We start from the raw sequence: 15,434 nt of genomic DNA on the forward strand, positions 1-15,434 counted from the left end.
TATTCAGATCTTTGACTCATCTTTAACTAATTTGTGTTTATCTATCTTCTATATCATCTATGTATCTATTTATATATATATCTATCTATGTATCTATGTATGTACGTATCTATCATCTATCTATCTATCTATCTATCTGTCTGTCTGTCTGTCTGTCTGTCTGTCTATCATCTTAGACAAGGTCTTTTACATAGCTCTAGCTGTACTGGAATTCACTATGTAAAGAAGACTGGCCTCTAACTTATAGAGATCTGCCTGTTCTTCAGAAGTAAAGCTGTGTGCTATCATATAATTTTTACATGATATGTGTTAGTATTTTGCCTGCATGTATGTCAGTGTCCTACTTGCAAGTGTACTGCCCAAGTATGCCAGAAGTGGCTGTCAGAGTCCCATGGAACTAGTTACAGACTGTTGTGATTAGCAATTTGGGTGCTGGAAATTGAACCCAGGTGCTCTGGAAGATCAGTCAGTGTTCTTGAGCACTGAGATATCTCTCCAGCCCCTGTCATTTTATGCTATACATTTAAGGTTCCTTATATATTGTGCATACTAGTCTCTTGCTGGATAATGAATTTGCAGATATATTCTCTTAATCCTGCAGATAGTTTCCTTTGCTGTGCAAAAACATCCTGGATTAGCTTGTCCCCATTTGTCTTAATATATCTGTTTCATGTCACTTTCTAATGCTTTAGATATCAATAACCTGAGGCAAGTGAAGTGGAAGTTTCTGGATATGTTAGCTGACGCAGACTCAACTCACATGGTGTTTTGCTGATACAGACTCATGTGATGTTTTGCTGAGACAAGACCCCTGAGAGGACATGTGATGTGTGGAGAGAATATAAATAGGACTCAACAGACAGTGACGGCACACTTACATAGCTAGCTTTGCAATGTTTTGTCGGTCTCATTCTTAGTCTTCACTTCATTGAGAGAAGCATGCCAGATAACTTCTCCTGGCATCTCTGCTGGTCCTGGTCTCTCCTGCTGACTCCTGCCAATTGGATGGAGGCCTGGCAGTTTCTGTTGGGTCTTGCCAGCACTGCTGATTCATGTTTTGTATCCTGACACTACTGAACTGGACTGCTGGTATCCTACAACGGGGGTTGGAGTCGCCCGAGGAACTACTTCTAAACAGGTCTGCATCCCCTTGTCTTTTTACCCTCTCTTCTCCCCTATCTTTGGATGGTGGGCTAGAAGGAGGGGGGAGTCAAAGCATTTGAAAACCATTATTAAAAGTAGGGTTTTTGTTTTTGTTTTTTGTTGTTGTTGTTTGTCTGTTTTTGGCTTTTTAAAAAAATCTATGGCTATAGGCAAAAAATCCTGACAATATCTGACATTGCTGGGCAACTTATGTTGGTTCCTCAATACTTTCTTTATTTTGTCTTTCTAGTTTTCCAAGCCTAGGGTTGGCATGAATGGTTTCAGAATTCCACAGTAAGCATGGGCCACAGAATTCCACAGTATGTCGAGAATGGGTCAAGTTTGGTTTGCTTGTTGATTTCTAGGGTCCCAGTAATATATATTAGCTCATTTAATTTTTAATATATACATATATATATATATATGTATAGTACAAGTCCCTTACATTTAGCAAAGACTTAATAAATAAGATACTATGTTATTTTTAACAATCATTATTTGGTACGACTTTCTTATTTCATATGTGAGGAAATTAAGCCCCAGGGCAGGCAATTAATACATTCTAGACCTAATTAACTCAAAGCAGTGACAACCCAGGGACCAAATCCCTGAACTGTGGCCCCACAATCACTGTTCCTTACATAATGTCTTGTTGAGTAATACATGTGGGGGCTCTTTTTTTTCTGTTGGTGCAGGGAGAAGAGGAGAGGAGCTAGGGTGGGAGGCACAAGAGACACACCTTCAACCACCAGTAGCTTTTCTTCTACTAAATTACTGCTGAAATAAAGTATGTCTTGGCAATTTAGAACCCCGTGATTTCACAAGGGATAGAACAGGTATGCAAAGGAGCGAGAGATGCATGCTTGACAGGTTAAAAACAAATTTATGAGCACAAATTGGAAGTTTTACCAGGAAGCATAATAGTGTGTTCCAGACGTATAAGATACAGCAGCATTAATTTTCAAATGAAGACTCAGTTGGGGATTAGCAACATGGGTAGCATAGAAGCTTCATAATTCTTTAGAACACAGTGATGTGCTAGGAACGCCTCTAAGGAACACAGCACCAAATCCTAGCCCACAGACACCAGGCTAGGATTGATCACACTAATGAAGTGATAGAAATTACTTACTCATTCCTTCCTACCTTAATGCAAACATTCAAAACATTGCCGAGTTTCCTTGTTTCTCAAGAACACTTACAGGTGTTGACACAGGAGAGTGATTAAATGTACTTTTGGCTTGAGGTAAGCAGACTCTGGCAAGAAGCAAGGTAGAAGTACACCAAGGCTGCTATGGGAACATTGAAGAGGTTGTGAAGGGAAAAATAAGAATGGAGGAGACTTCCCTGGGAAAGGTCCAGGCAAACGGCAGTACCTCTCCTCCCAACTACAACTCCGTCTTCTAAATCCTTCCAAATTATCAGAGATATCAACTTATTAATGTCTAGCTTTTTATTAACCCAAGTATTAGTAATGAAATAAGAGTGTAATATTGCAATTTTACTCTACTGCAGCAGGCTGGCTGGAGTATATGTGGAATGGAGAAAAATTTAAATAATGTTTCCCTTGGTGACTGGAGTATATAATAGGAAAACTGGGCTAAATTTAAAAGGTGATATTATATACAGATTCCGTGGAAAATGTCACCTTACAAAAAGATTGCATTAGTGTACTATACCAATTAGGTCTTATTTATATAGTAAGTTGGGCTAAGCTCAGCACAGATGTAGCTTAAAAAATGATTTGGAACTTATGCCTGGAGAAGAATTATAAAACAGGACTGTTTATTTCTGAACCCAGGAGGCATTCAGATACAATTAGACATGTTAATAAAATAACCCAATCTGAGTCCATTCTTTCTACAGTCTTTACAAAGTTGATCACTTCCCTCTCAGCTGTGATTGATGTCTAAGTCTGACTTACTTTGCCTTGATGGTGCTACCAAACTCGAGTGATATTCCACTGATGTCCAGATCTCAAAGTGATAGAACCCTGGTAAGTACTCACTTCTGCTGCTCTTGTCCATGGGCTTTAATTGTCTCAGCTTGCTCCTCTGGTCTCTTTCCCCATCTCACATCTCAAAAGCTATCTTTAGTCATTAATTGCACATTAATTAAGTGCGCATATACGTCCATATGTATCATGCATGTGTTCTCCTAGTTTAGCTATAGACAATTATCTCTACAACCTGGGACTTAAATTATCGTTTAGCCCCTTAAGTGTCTAAAGTTGGGTCTTTCTTTCTCCCAATCTTTTGTATATGTCATCGCCCTCTCTTACAACTTACTCTTCTCTCATCGTTGTGACTTTAATTGTGTCCTCCTGTTTTTTATTGCTGTCTGCCAATTTGTGAGACATAGTTGATTTGTTTGTCTTCTACCCAATAAAGTACTAAGAAGCATATGTCTTACTGCATATATTTATATCTTCTTATATTAAAAATTTAAATTACGTTTATTTGTGTGTGTGTGTGTGTGTGTGTTTGTGTGTGTGTGTGTGTGTGTTGGCTAGAGGAGGACATGCCACAGTTCCTGTATGAAGATCAGAGTATAACTTGCTGATGTCAGTTTTCACTTTACATTAGTGGGTCCTGGCAATTAAACTTAGGTCCTCAAGCTTGGTGGTACTGAGTCATCTTACCGGCCCCTTTCCACCTGACCGTTATCTCCCTCATCTTGACCTCTTCCTTGTGATATTACTATTTTTGAGTTACTTATTTTTTAAGCTTTGTTTATTTTGGTTTATTTATGTGTGTTTTACTTATATGGAAATCTGTACACAACGTGCATGCCTGGTGTCTATGGCAGTCAGAAGAAGGCATTGGATTGCCTAGAACTGGAGTTATAGATGGTTGTGAACTGTCAAGTGAGTGCTGGGAACCTAACCCAGGCCATTTCCATTTGCTAATGCTGTCAATAGTTGAGCCATTTCTCCAGCCCCTGTGATGATACTGTTTTAAATGCCTATCAATGGTGTTTTGTTTTTAGTGTAGTGTTTTTCATATAGAGAACTGTCTACAAGCTTCAGATGAAACTTGAATGTCCTTCAAGATTCCATGTGTTGATCCCTGGAATGGCCCTCCTGGGAAGTAATGAGACCTTTAAGAATTGGGCCTGATCACTTCTCGGCCTTTTGTCTAAGATCAAGTGAAGAATTGAGCCTGAGGGGAGGTTGGTATGTTACTGGAGAACTCTTGAGGGAAATGATGAACCCCCAAACCTTTCTCCATTCTTTATTCTTTTCCTCCCCAAATGGTTTTCTTCTACAATGTACTCATGCCTGATACACACTGCTTTGCCATAGGAGAGAAGCAAATAGAGTAGCTGAATTTGGAGATAAAATTGCCAAAACTGTGAGCTAAAAGTGTATGTGCCATCTCTCTTATAAATTAAGTGTTTCAGATAATTAGTCACAGTAATGGAAAGCTAGCCCAGTCTAAAAATATGTATGATTTATACGGACACATATTTTACATATACCTATTTTTATATAAACTCTTGTGATACCCATCTTTGGAAATGAAGTAATAGTTATTTCTTCAAAATCAGAATTAATTTCCTAGAATTAAAAGAAAAAAGGCTGAAGGGTACACATATTTAAATCAACATCCCTAAGAATCTCTCACAGTTTGAGTGTTTTGAGATATCCCCCAGGAGAGTCTTCACCTTACACTTCGGTCATTTTTGATTTGTTTGATTGAAGAATTCGTTGTTGTAGGAAGTGTTTCTCAGCCTCTACACTTCACCTTTGCTGCCTTGAGCTTCAGTTATTCTCCAGAGTTGCCTGATTTCTGTGGAGATTCACTGTTGTAGAAGGAGCACTCTCCCCACTCTTTTCCCTCTGTCTCTTTCTCTTCCGTCGTGTTTTGTTCCTTTCTTCAATTTCTCCTTTTTCTACAAGCTACTCAGAACCCTCTAACTTGTTCTCAAATTTCTACTTCATGCCTCACCTAGACCTAGGATTTCTGGCATGTGTTGTCTTCTCCATAGTCGTTGTTACTCTTTGCTCCTTAGTCACGGTGTTAGTGTTTCACAGGCCCACTGATTCTTCTTCTACTTCTGCTTTGAATGTACTTGTCACAGAGGAAAATGTGTAGATGTTACAGGAGTATTTGTGAACGAGCTACTCAATGAAGGAGAGAGTATTACACACAGTCACAGGCTTGTAAAAATCTTTTATTATCTGCTTTTTCTGTTAGAGTAAGTAAATCTGTCCTAGTCAGTAGTTGGTCAGTTGGACTATATATCAAATCTCATATAAATGATTTCAATTATATATAGCATATGTTACATGTTGTTAATATATTGGCCTGTGTGCACACATAGAATCACACGTAGATTCAATCAATCCCTGATGGAAAATATTTTAGAGACTTATTTTAATTTGTATGTGTGTGTGTGTGTGTGTGTGTGTGTGTGTGTGTGTGTGTGTGTGTGTGTGTGTGGTGTGTTCACGGACCAACTGAGACCACTAGAGAGTGTCAGACCCTGTAAAGTCGAAGTTACAGGTAAGTGTGATCTGCCCAGCATGGGCGCTGAATTTGTGTCTTTTACAAGAGCAGTAAGTTTTTTAACTGTTGAGCCACGAACCAACTTTCTAGCTCCTCAGAAGAAAACTACTTTTTAAAAACACTGAATCAACACTGATTATGTATGACCTTTCTCCCATGTTATTGTTCCCCAAATAATGCACTATAACAAGTATCTACAAAGCATTTACATTGTGTCAGGCTTTATAATAAACACAGAGTTGATTAAACATGCGTGGGAGGCATTTGAGAGGCTGAAGCTAGCAGATCCCAAGGTGGAAGTTGGCCTAGGATAAACACACGTTTGAAATCAACGTGTAATAATGCCTTGTCTCAAAGGAAAAATAATATGCAGAGGGATGCACGCAAGTTTTATAAAATCATTGAAGCACATTTTTAAGTTACACACATGTACACATACACACATTTATTTTTTTATTTTTAAATATGTTTGGGTGAATGTGTGAGGTGTGAGGCCAAAGAAAAACTATTAGAGTTCGATTTCTCTTTCCGCCATGTGCGTCGTGGGGATCAAACTCGAATCTTCAAGCTTGAAGGAAAGCACCTTTACCTGCCGAGCTGTTTTGCTGGCCCTACAGCCTGTTCTATAGAAGACTTGGGCACCCATGTATTTTAACATCTAAAAGGAATCCTGACGGTAACTAATTCCCTACAAATATAGAGGAAGAATGTATTTGTACTGCATTATATTCCTAAATAACATACTGCATCTTTGCTTTTATTTTTAAAGCTCATCGCATCTAAATTCATCTTTCTAGATTTTGGTTTTCATTCAAGACTGCATTTTTAGGATTAAATTTGTGTATCTATGTAGCCATAATTAATTCACTTCAGTTTCTTCTTGCCATTTCATTGTGTAAAAATAACACAATTTATTTATCTTTCCTTCTTTGGGCTGTTGCCATTTTATTGCTACTGTTGTAGAGAGCTCTGGTGTAAGCATTCTGGTACATGACTCTTGAAGTTCATATGCAAAGATTTTCATAAACTCAGGGTCTAAACTGGGCTTTACATTATTATACATAATGCATAACACACATTTGTATGATATATACCTGCTCACAGCTAACTCTGTAACTCTTGGTTCTTCCTTTTCCTCATCTCCATCTCTGTGTCCCCTTCTTTTACCTTTTTCCAAGTGAGGGAGGAGCTCACTGTGGTTTTAAGCACTCATTTCCTAAGCTGAATGCTTTCTTGTGGGTCACACTCCTCTGTAAGAAGCCTATTTGTGCGTTTCCTCCATTTCTCCACAGAGGTTTCTTTTTTATTATTAGTTTTATAAAATCTATGTCGAAATTATTTCCTTCCATTTTTGCTTTTTCTCCTCCTCCTCCTCCCCCTTGTCCTCTTCTTTAATTTAAAAATGTTTTGATGAACTTAACTGTTAAGTTTTACCATAGATTAATATGTCTACATATTTTCTTATGGCTTCTGTTCTGTCTTATATAAAAAATTTGTTTTGTCTTCTGAGGTTATAAAGATAGACACTCTATGAAATTATTCAACTCCTAATTGCTTTTCCTTTTCATTTGACGTAAGCTATTACCAATAGATTTTGTTTCCTCTAAAAGTGCAGTATATTTCCAATACAATCAACATGCCAACTACATTGCTTCCTTGGTGATCCTTCAGTTACCTTTCTAATACCGGTTTGTCTGTAAATTCTCTTCCTTGGGTGCTCAGTTTGTGCAAATAACAGTATTATTGTCTAAATACAATAGCAGTTTCTTCCTTCCCTTCTTCTTCCCTTTCTTTCTTCTTTTTGTTTTTCTTTTATTTGACATTTTCCCCCCAAGCCTTCCCCTCATCCCCCCTTTCCTTCTTGCCTTATCTAGGACCAAATCTCCAGGACAAGTCTGAAGAGAGGAATTCCTACATAGAACACATCATTATCTCATTCCTCCCTTTTCTCCATTACAGATGTTATTTACTGCAGCTAACTGATAAGGATCTTAATCAGACTGAGGAATTTCCCCTCCACTCCTTACCCAATTTACTAAGATCTTAATGTTTTAACTGAATGTTAAATATTGTCAGTTTATTTTTCTTCGTGCAATAAGTTACTTTTCTTCTATTCTCACTGTGATATTGGACTTCCAGTCTTTTCAATATTAGACTACACCTATGTATCTGGCTGGATCTATAAGTTGGTGAGGGTACTGAATTGCATAACTAGATTTGGCTAATATAACCTTGCTTCTGAGTTTTAAGTTTTCGTTGCAGTGAGAAAGGAGCTAGTCATTTCTCCTTTTCTCTTTTCTTTAATGTTAAAAAATTTTGCCTAATTTTGGTAGCAGAATTTTGTTATTTTCACACAAAGAATTATACTTGAGGAAGATTTCTTCCCAGTTTGTTCTCAGACAAAAAAAAATATCTGATCAAAATGATCAGTTTCTTAAAAATATGTAGTGTTCCTTTCAAAAATAATACAGCAATACTTTCAAAGAAGGATTTTTAATCCCTCCTTCAATTTCTTTAAGAATTATTAGTCAACAATCTACATCTACTTTCCTTTTCAGTCATGCTCTATTACATAACTTATTTTATATTAATTTGTTCATGTCTTATTGGTTTTTAACTTCTTGCATACTGAAGTGTATTGGTCTACTAATGCCATATTTTAAATGTGTATTATGTATTTTAGTCTATTACTCTATGGCTAGTAGGATTCTGCTTTTAAAAAAAGACCAGTGGCTTCCCTTTCTATACCTTAAAAGAGTAAACAAACAAACAAACCATAAAGCCGAACCTTATGGCACAGGCAGGTTCTCATGGAGATGAACTAAGCATCAACAACTTACCCCATGCATTACATTTTGTAATGTATTCATTCATGCAAATTTGAAGAGCTACTTTACCTAAGAAGCAGATACTAAAAAGAAGAACGCTGGGAGGTCAGCTGGCTTGTCTCTTGTATGATCCTAGGCAGGGCTCTGGAATTACCTGTGCCTGGCCCCTTAGATAATATCAAAGAGTGTCTCCAGACCCGTGGTTCTGTGCATTTTAGGCCATAGAGAACCACCTGGTCTCTGCTTTACTGACTGTTCAAGGGCAAACTGTCTCTGTAGCCCCGGGAGAGCCACGGAAGATTAAATCATAGATAGTTTGGGGAATCACAGGGTAGAGGAGTACAAACTGCTTCAGCGTTATGGAAAAAGTTCATTGTCTGACTTAGTTGAGTGTTTCTTATCTTGACCATTCAACTCATTATCTAGGTTTCTAAACTATAAAGCAATCTCAGTTTGTTCTCTTTACATAGATGAAAGATTAAACTTGAGGACCTTCACATATCTTAAAGTTATATATAGACAGTTCTGTTCAGCAGTTGGAAATAGAAATAGGGAACTCTGAAATAACAATTTAAAAAAATCCCTTCATTTTGGTGATTGTGTGCTATCATTTTACTTAGAGTTGTGATTTCAAGAGGACCAAGAAAACTTACGATACATAATGAATGCTAAACGCCTGCGGACTGTGGTCTGCCACCCAGTGACAGAGTCACAGCAGTAGTGGCTATGAACTCACCTTTTGCCTTGAATTCCACCTCTATAAAGCTAGGTTGGACATTTCAGTTCTGTGAGCTGTGAGGAGGTTGGGGAAATCTTGAAGGGTTGTATTCTATTTCAAAAAGACATGCACTTTGTGGCGACACAGTTGCAGAGTGCTCAGAGATGTGGAGATATGACTGGGGAGATTCACAGTAGAGGCTGAAGCAGGTCCTGCCTGTTTACACACGCATGGAAACTCATGCGCTGGACACTCTTCAGGTGGCCTCCCGGAATCACTTAGAATACTTTTTGGCTTCCAGGAATAGAAAATCCTGATTTGCTTAAGCCATAACAGAAAAAAAAGTTATTCATTGGTAAGAGCTGAGGCAGGTGCTGTCTCCTTCCCATCTCTTCTCTTAGCATTGACCTCTTGTATGCATCAGGTTTATCCATGGGCTGGAAGCCAGGTAGCTACAGAAGGTTTGAGGCTTCTATTTTCCTGTAACCACACTGGGAGGAAGTGTTTCTCTTCCTCTGAATGCTATAGTTGGGTGCTATTGTTAAAGACAGAGTGAGTTGGGAAGGGGACAAAAGAGACACAAACAGTGGGGGGCAGAGACAGAGAGATAAAGAAAGATGGATGGATGGGTGGGTGGGTGGGTGGGTGAATGGGTGGGAGGGAGGGTGGGTGGATGGATGGATGGATGGGTGGGTGAGTGGATGGATGGATGGGTGGATGGATGAAAAATCATAGTATGAGAGAAGCAGGGACAGAGAAAGACAGAACAATAAAGACTAAGAGACAGATCAATAGGTAGGTAGTAGATGATAATTAAATAGACGATGGATGCTAGATGACAAATGATAGGGCTAGTGAGATGGAGAGATAAAGGGAGAGGTGGAGATAGGTAAATACATAATAAATGATAGTGTGGGAGAGACAGAGACAGAGAGACAGAGAGAAAGACAGAGATACAGGGAGAGAGATACAGAGAGATACAGATATATATGTACACACACACATATATAGAAATAGATATAGATACAGAGAAAGATAGAGAGATATATAGAGAGAGCATGCTCCAGCAAACTTCCCCTTGATATTGTGGGAGGTTTCACCAGAGTCCCAAGAGCAGCACCGTTAGGAGGAAGGGCCTTGCCCTGGAGTAGAACATTTGCTTTAATAGTATTAATGACAAACAGGAGAGGCTTGGGATACATTTTAAGAAGACAAATTTTGTTCATTCTAAAATACAATTAACTACAGACTAGGCACAGTTTCTGGTAGCTTTAGGGACAGCTCTTCTGTGGTGAACACTGACCAGGTGCCAGTCAGTATGCTAAATCTTGCATTTGAATAATCCCAATAGATTTTCATAACAATATAAGGTAGCCCTCCACCTCTTCCCCAGACCCTGTGAGTGATTCAGCCTTTCCAAGTGAGAGCATCTCCATCTGACTTACACATCAAGTTAGCCAGAGTATACCAGAACAAGGAAACATAATGCTAGAATCTTTGCTTTAGAAGTTTCCTAGCTCCCAGGAGGAAATGCTTGCATTCATAGGTCAGAAGTCAGGCCGCATGTAGCGAACCATTTAGTCATAGACATAGTTACAGTAGACTCACAAGCAGCTTGAGGTAACAGGATGCATCTATGATGTTTGATTTTCAAATCAGGGCATAATCATGATATAAACAATCATACACAAAGAGATAAGGTCAAGAAAACATTATGAACATTTTTAGATAAAGGACTTTGGTATAAATGGGAATAAAATATAACAACAGAAGATTTTCTCGTGATAAAAACAAAACAAGGGGCTGGAGGGATTTTCAGCAACTCTGACAACATGCTGCTCTTACCAAGGGCTTGAGTTCAATTCTCTGTATCTACACCAGTCTCACCATCGTCTATAACTCCATCTACAAGGATCTGATGCCCTCCTCTGGCCTCTGCCAGCATTTACACACCACACACACACACACACACACACACACACACACACACAAATGAAAAATAAAGTGTATCTTAAAATCATTATAGAAAAGATTAGCAACTTTTGGAATGGTTCAATTTTACCTAGGTGCTATTTCTAATTGAGAAACAATGAGAAAAATTTAAAATGTAAATCTCCTCCAGATGAGAGGAGGTTTACACTTCTGTACAGGTTAAATGCAAGGCTAGAAATTGAGCGGGAGAGTTGGAGAGACCACTCAGTGGGGAAAGCACTTGCTTTGGCAGTTTGAAGACCTGGATTCAGAACTCTTGAGCCTAAATAAAGCCTAACACCACGGTATCACATCTGTAATCCCAGTGTTCTTAAGGCAAGGAGAGAGAGAGAGGAGCAGCTCTGGCCAGCTAGCCTGACTTGTGCAGTGGTGAGACAGCTACAGACCCTTTCTCAAACAAGCTACAGGAGGAGGATTGACACCTAATGTTGTCCTCTGACCTACACTCGCGTACACACACACACACACACACACACACACACACACACACACACCACTACAGCATTGTAAATCTATTAGTTTTCTATTTTAGCTACTGGCATAAAAGAGATTTCTATATTTGCATATATTTTTTGGCAGCGCAGGACATTTAGTTGCTTCAATTTTCTTAGAAATCATGACTGAGTCCAGAAATCAGTTATGAAAGAGATGTTCTTAACTCCATTTTTTTTTGTCATACAACACTTTCCGTTTGTCCTCAAACAGGTTTTGCAAGAAAGAAGCTGCTTGTTTGGTAGGCAGGTGGCTCCCTGTGCTGCAGTTGGAGCGCGTCAATCATCGCTGACAACCTGCAGTACCCAGTCCTGAGTGTCTCCTCCAGCTATCGCCGTCTGAGACTTTTAAAAGGGATGTGTAGTCCTCTTAGGTCTCGTTTCAAGCATTCCACACGAAAGTGGAAAAGATATCTGCACTGACATGAAGAGCTCCATTCAGCTGGAACTTTTTGTTTTCCTACAACAAGTAATCCTTTCTTTCTATTTTGTAATGCTCGGGCTCATCTACAAATTCTTGGACTCTTTCTTAGACATGCAGAGTCCAGCAAAACTGCTCCCCACTCCCAACCCCACCAAAATTAACATCAATCAGCAAGTGTATGCTATTTTTAATATCGAAGACAGGTTGTTGGAATGAATGGACTTTCTGAGTGGCAACATAGAGACAGTGGGCTGGGACCAAGAAGAGCCAATCATTAATCACTCCCCTTTGTTTTTAAATGGACTTACTAGGCTTTAAAAAAAATTGTATTATTTCAACAAAACAACCTACAAATAAATACAAAACAAAAGGGCACGTGTAGGGACATATTGAAAGGAAGCATGCATACCAAAAAGATAAGTGCAAATTGGATTTGAATATTCATGAGTCACAAATCATTGACAGTTTGAAATAATGCAAAACAGCTTTATAAATGGGGTTAAGGCAAAGGACATCAAAGAAACGCATCTTTAAATCAATAGAAATTTGATTGTGTATGTACTTGTAAATTGTGGCTACAATGTTTGTGACATGGGAGAAAAAATACTGTGTATCTCTGATGAAGGGGGAGGACACATAAATATTCCCTCTGTATATTATATTTTTGCAGTTCATCATCTGCCTGGAGCCAAGCCAGGTAGGAAGTGGTTGGACATTGTACTTCCTGCTCAAGAAAGAGTTTCCTTGTGCAGAGATCTAGTTTCAGACCTCTGCCTGGATAATCTTCATTTGTCCTCCTAAAAAGACTTAACCACACAATCATGTAACCGCACAACCATTTGTACAGTTGAATCCTTGGGCAGAGGTAGCATACCTAGCTTTGGAGAATGACAGCTTTAAATCCTTCAGGAGAAAGAACTCCTGCCTGAGAGCACCTATCTTAGAGGGTACATTACTACTTAGAAGGGTAAAGGGGAGATCCAAGCATTGAGCAGAGTTTGTAAGACTTTCTTGATAACAAAGCAAGAGCATTGGATGGCAAGGACGAAAGATAGGATGGAAGAATTGCAGTTGCAAAAGGTAGACGACTCAGACATCAGTGGGAATGTTCTCATTGTTCTCAGCAACGTTTACAATGTCTACTCACTTGCAGGACCTTGATAGAGGGTCTAGAGAACACTTAGCCTGTGAGTGGAGTGATATTTGAGACAGCAGGATTTAGAAACCAAAGCCATATTAAGGAACTGTGTTAAAACAGGGATACTTCTCAGTTAAGTAATTTCCTTAGACGTTTGGATAATCTGTAAGTTGTGAAGCATTTCTCTTCGGTAACTCCTCAGTAAACCTCCTTTTCATGTTCTCTCTCATTTTCTTGGATGGCAAGTAAAGGGGGTGACACACAAGAGAACCACAGTGCACATTGTATTAATTTGGAAAAGGCTACTGAATGTGGTCAGCTGAGAAAATTCACCTCTAGACCTTTGCTAGTCCATCCTTTAAGGCAGATGTTTAAATTCAGGAGGTACAATCCAGCTGAGACAGGACTTGCCAGAAAGAGACGTCTGTATTATCTCCAGTTTGCTGTCTTGTAGAGAAAGGAGCTAACATGACTTATATGTTAACCATAATCAAGGAGAGCCATGAGTTCTGAAGGCAATAAAAGCAATCATCTCTGGAGAACAGGGGATAATATGCTTGTATGTCACCATGAGGACTTGAATTCAAATCTCTAGCAGCATGCAAAAAGTTAGGCATGACTGTAGTGGTTGTAATCATAGTAACCATAGACTGTAACCTCAGTGTTGAGAGACAGAGGTAGATGGAGCTCAAATTCCAGGAAGTTCTCTGGCTAGCTAGCCTAGCCAAAAATGGTTATTTTCTGGTTCATTGAGAGACCCTTAAGGGAATAAGACAGAAAGTAATAGACGAAGACACTTAATGTCTTTCTTTGAATGTCTCCTCTGGCCTCCATGATTGCCTGTAGACTGCCTGTACTATAGACATACACAACATGCACATAAGTATACATGTCAACATAGAAATTAAATAAAAGGTTAAAAATTAATGAATAAGCTTTCAAAAGGTCACTGTGTGGCCAAGATGGCCTTGCAATTGCTTTTCTTGTCTACCTATCAAATGCTAGGTTTATGATCAGCCCTGTCATAGCTGGTCTATGCAGTGCTGTTGACTGAACTTTGGACTTCCCACATACCAAGCAAGCACTATACAGTTGAGCTACTTCCCCAACCCCTTCATATCTTTATTGAAGTCTGCAATCATAACGTTCTAGCACCAACTCAGATATATTTATATTGTCTCTGTAAGCCACTGCATGCTAATTTTTGTTATATGACAAGAAATCTCTTGTCTTCACAAACATATTAACTCATTAACTGTGGAGAAGGAAATACCTTTGGTACATTCTTCATAAAATGTTTTGTCCTAACATCGGTACCCATCCACTTAAATAAGAGAAGAACTTTAACTTCGTTTAGTCTCAATATATGACCTAAGAGTTTTCAGTGTCAGGAACATGTATCTCCACTTTTCCCTACTTCTAACAGCCTGTTTTTTCACTAAGTCATAGACTCCAATTATCTTGGTAAAGGTGATTTGCAATATCTGTACATGTATTAAGTTTCAATAAATTATGTGTGTGTGTGTGTGTGTGTGTGTGTATTTTAAATCACTTAACACCTAAACTAACATATATTATTTTGTGCTAGTCAGAGAGTCCAAATACTGTCTTCCTCATAGAGTTTTAGCGGAGGAGAATTTATTTTCCTTTTTTCTGTCTTTGATTATCCTATTGCTTGTTTTTGGCTGTGTTGTAGATTGAGCCTAGGGTCATGGGCATGCTAAGCACTGAGATGCACCCTTAGCTCTTCGTTGCTTCTATAGTGAGACTGTTTCTGACCTTGTAGTGTAGCCTGGCCTTAAACTCCTTCTGCCTCATCTCATGGGCAAGCACAACATCTAAGTTTTTCTTTGTAAGATGGGAGGGACTCTCCCTTGGGCTTTGATCTCTACAGCCTATGTGGTCAGCTGTTGCTAGCTCTGAGAAGGTCTTTGACGCATCCCCTCCTAATCCCCTTGTCAGAAGCAAGAAGTTAGAAGATCCAAGAGCTGTCATTTCTGGTAATTCAATATCAAAATGAATGAAAGTTGGAATAGAATAAAATACTTAGCATTGATTCTGAATTATTTAACAATAAATGACTGAATTCTATTAAAGTCTTTTCTTATCATAATAAAAGAAACAGTCTCTATCCTAAATGTCACCTTGGGGGACCCTTGGACCGCATGCTCATTTTGCTCTGCAAATAG

General features: G+C 38.8%; 1 long non-coding RNA gene across 2 annotated transcripts; it reads left to right on the top strand.

The window, feature by feature from the left end:
• Positions 1-215: 215 nt before the first annotated feature.
• Positions 216-12,522, top strand: LOC102555456 (uncharacterized). 2 transcript variants are annotated; one of them, XR_591618.4, is made up of 3 exons: positions 216-1,138; positions 3,010-3,139; positions 11,898-12,522. It is a non-coding gene; the product is annotated as an uncharacterized LOC102555456 (long non-coding RNA). The 2 variants fall into 2 exon arrangements; XR_010065331.1 differs by lacking the exon at positions 11,898-12,522 and adding an exon at positions 6,223-9,799.
• Positions 12,523-15,434: the final 2,912 nt, after the last annotated feature.

The sequence above is a fragment of the Rattus norvegicus genome, chromosome 3 (assembly GCF_036323735.1).
Source record: "Rattus norvegicus strain BN/NHsdMcwi chromosome 3, GRCr8, whole genome shotgun sequence".
Lineage (NCBI taxonomy): Eukaryota > Metazoa > Chordata > Mammalia > Rodentia > Muridae > Rattus > Rattus norvegicus.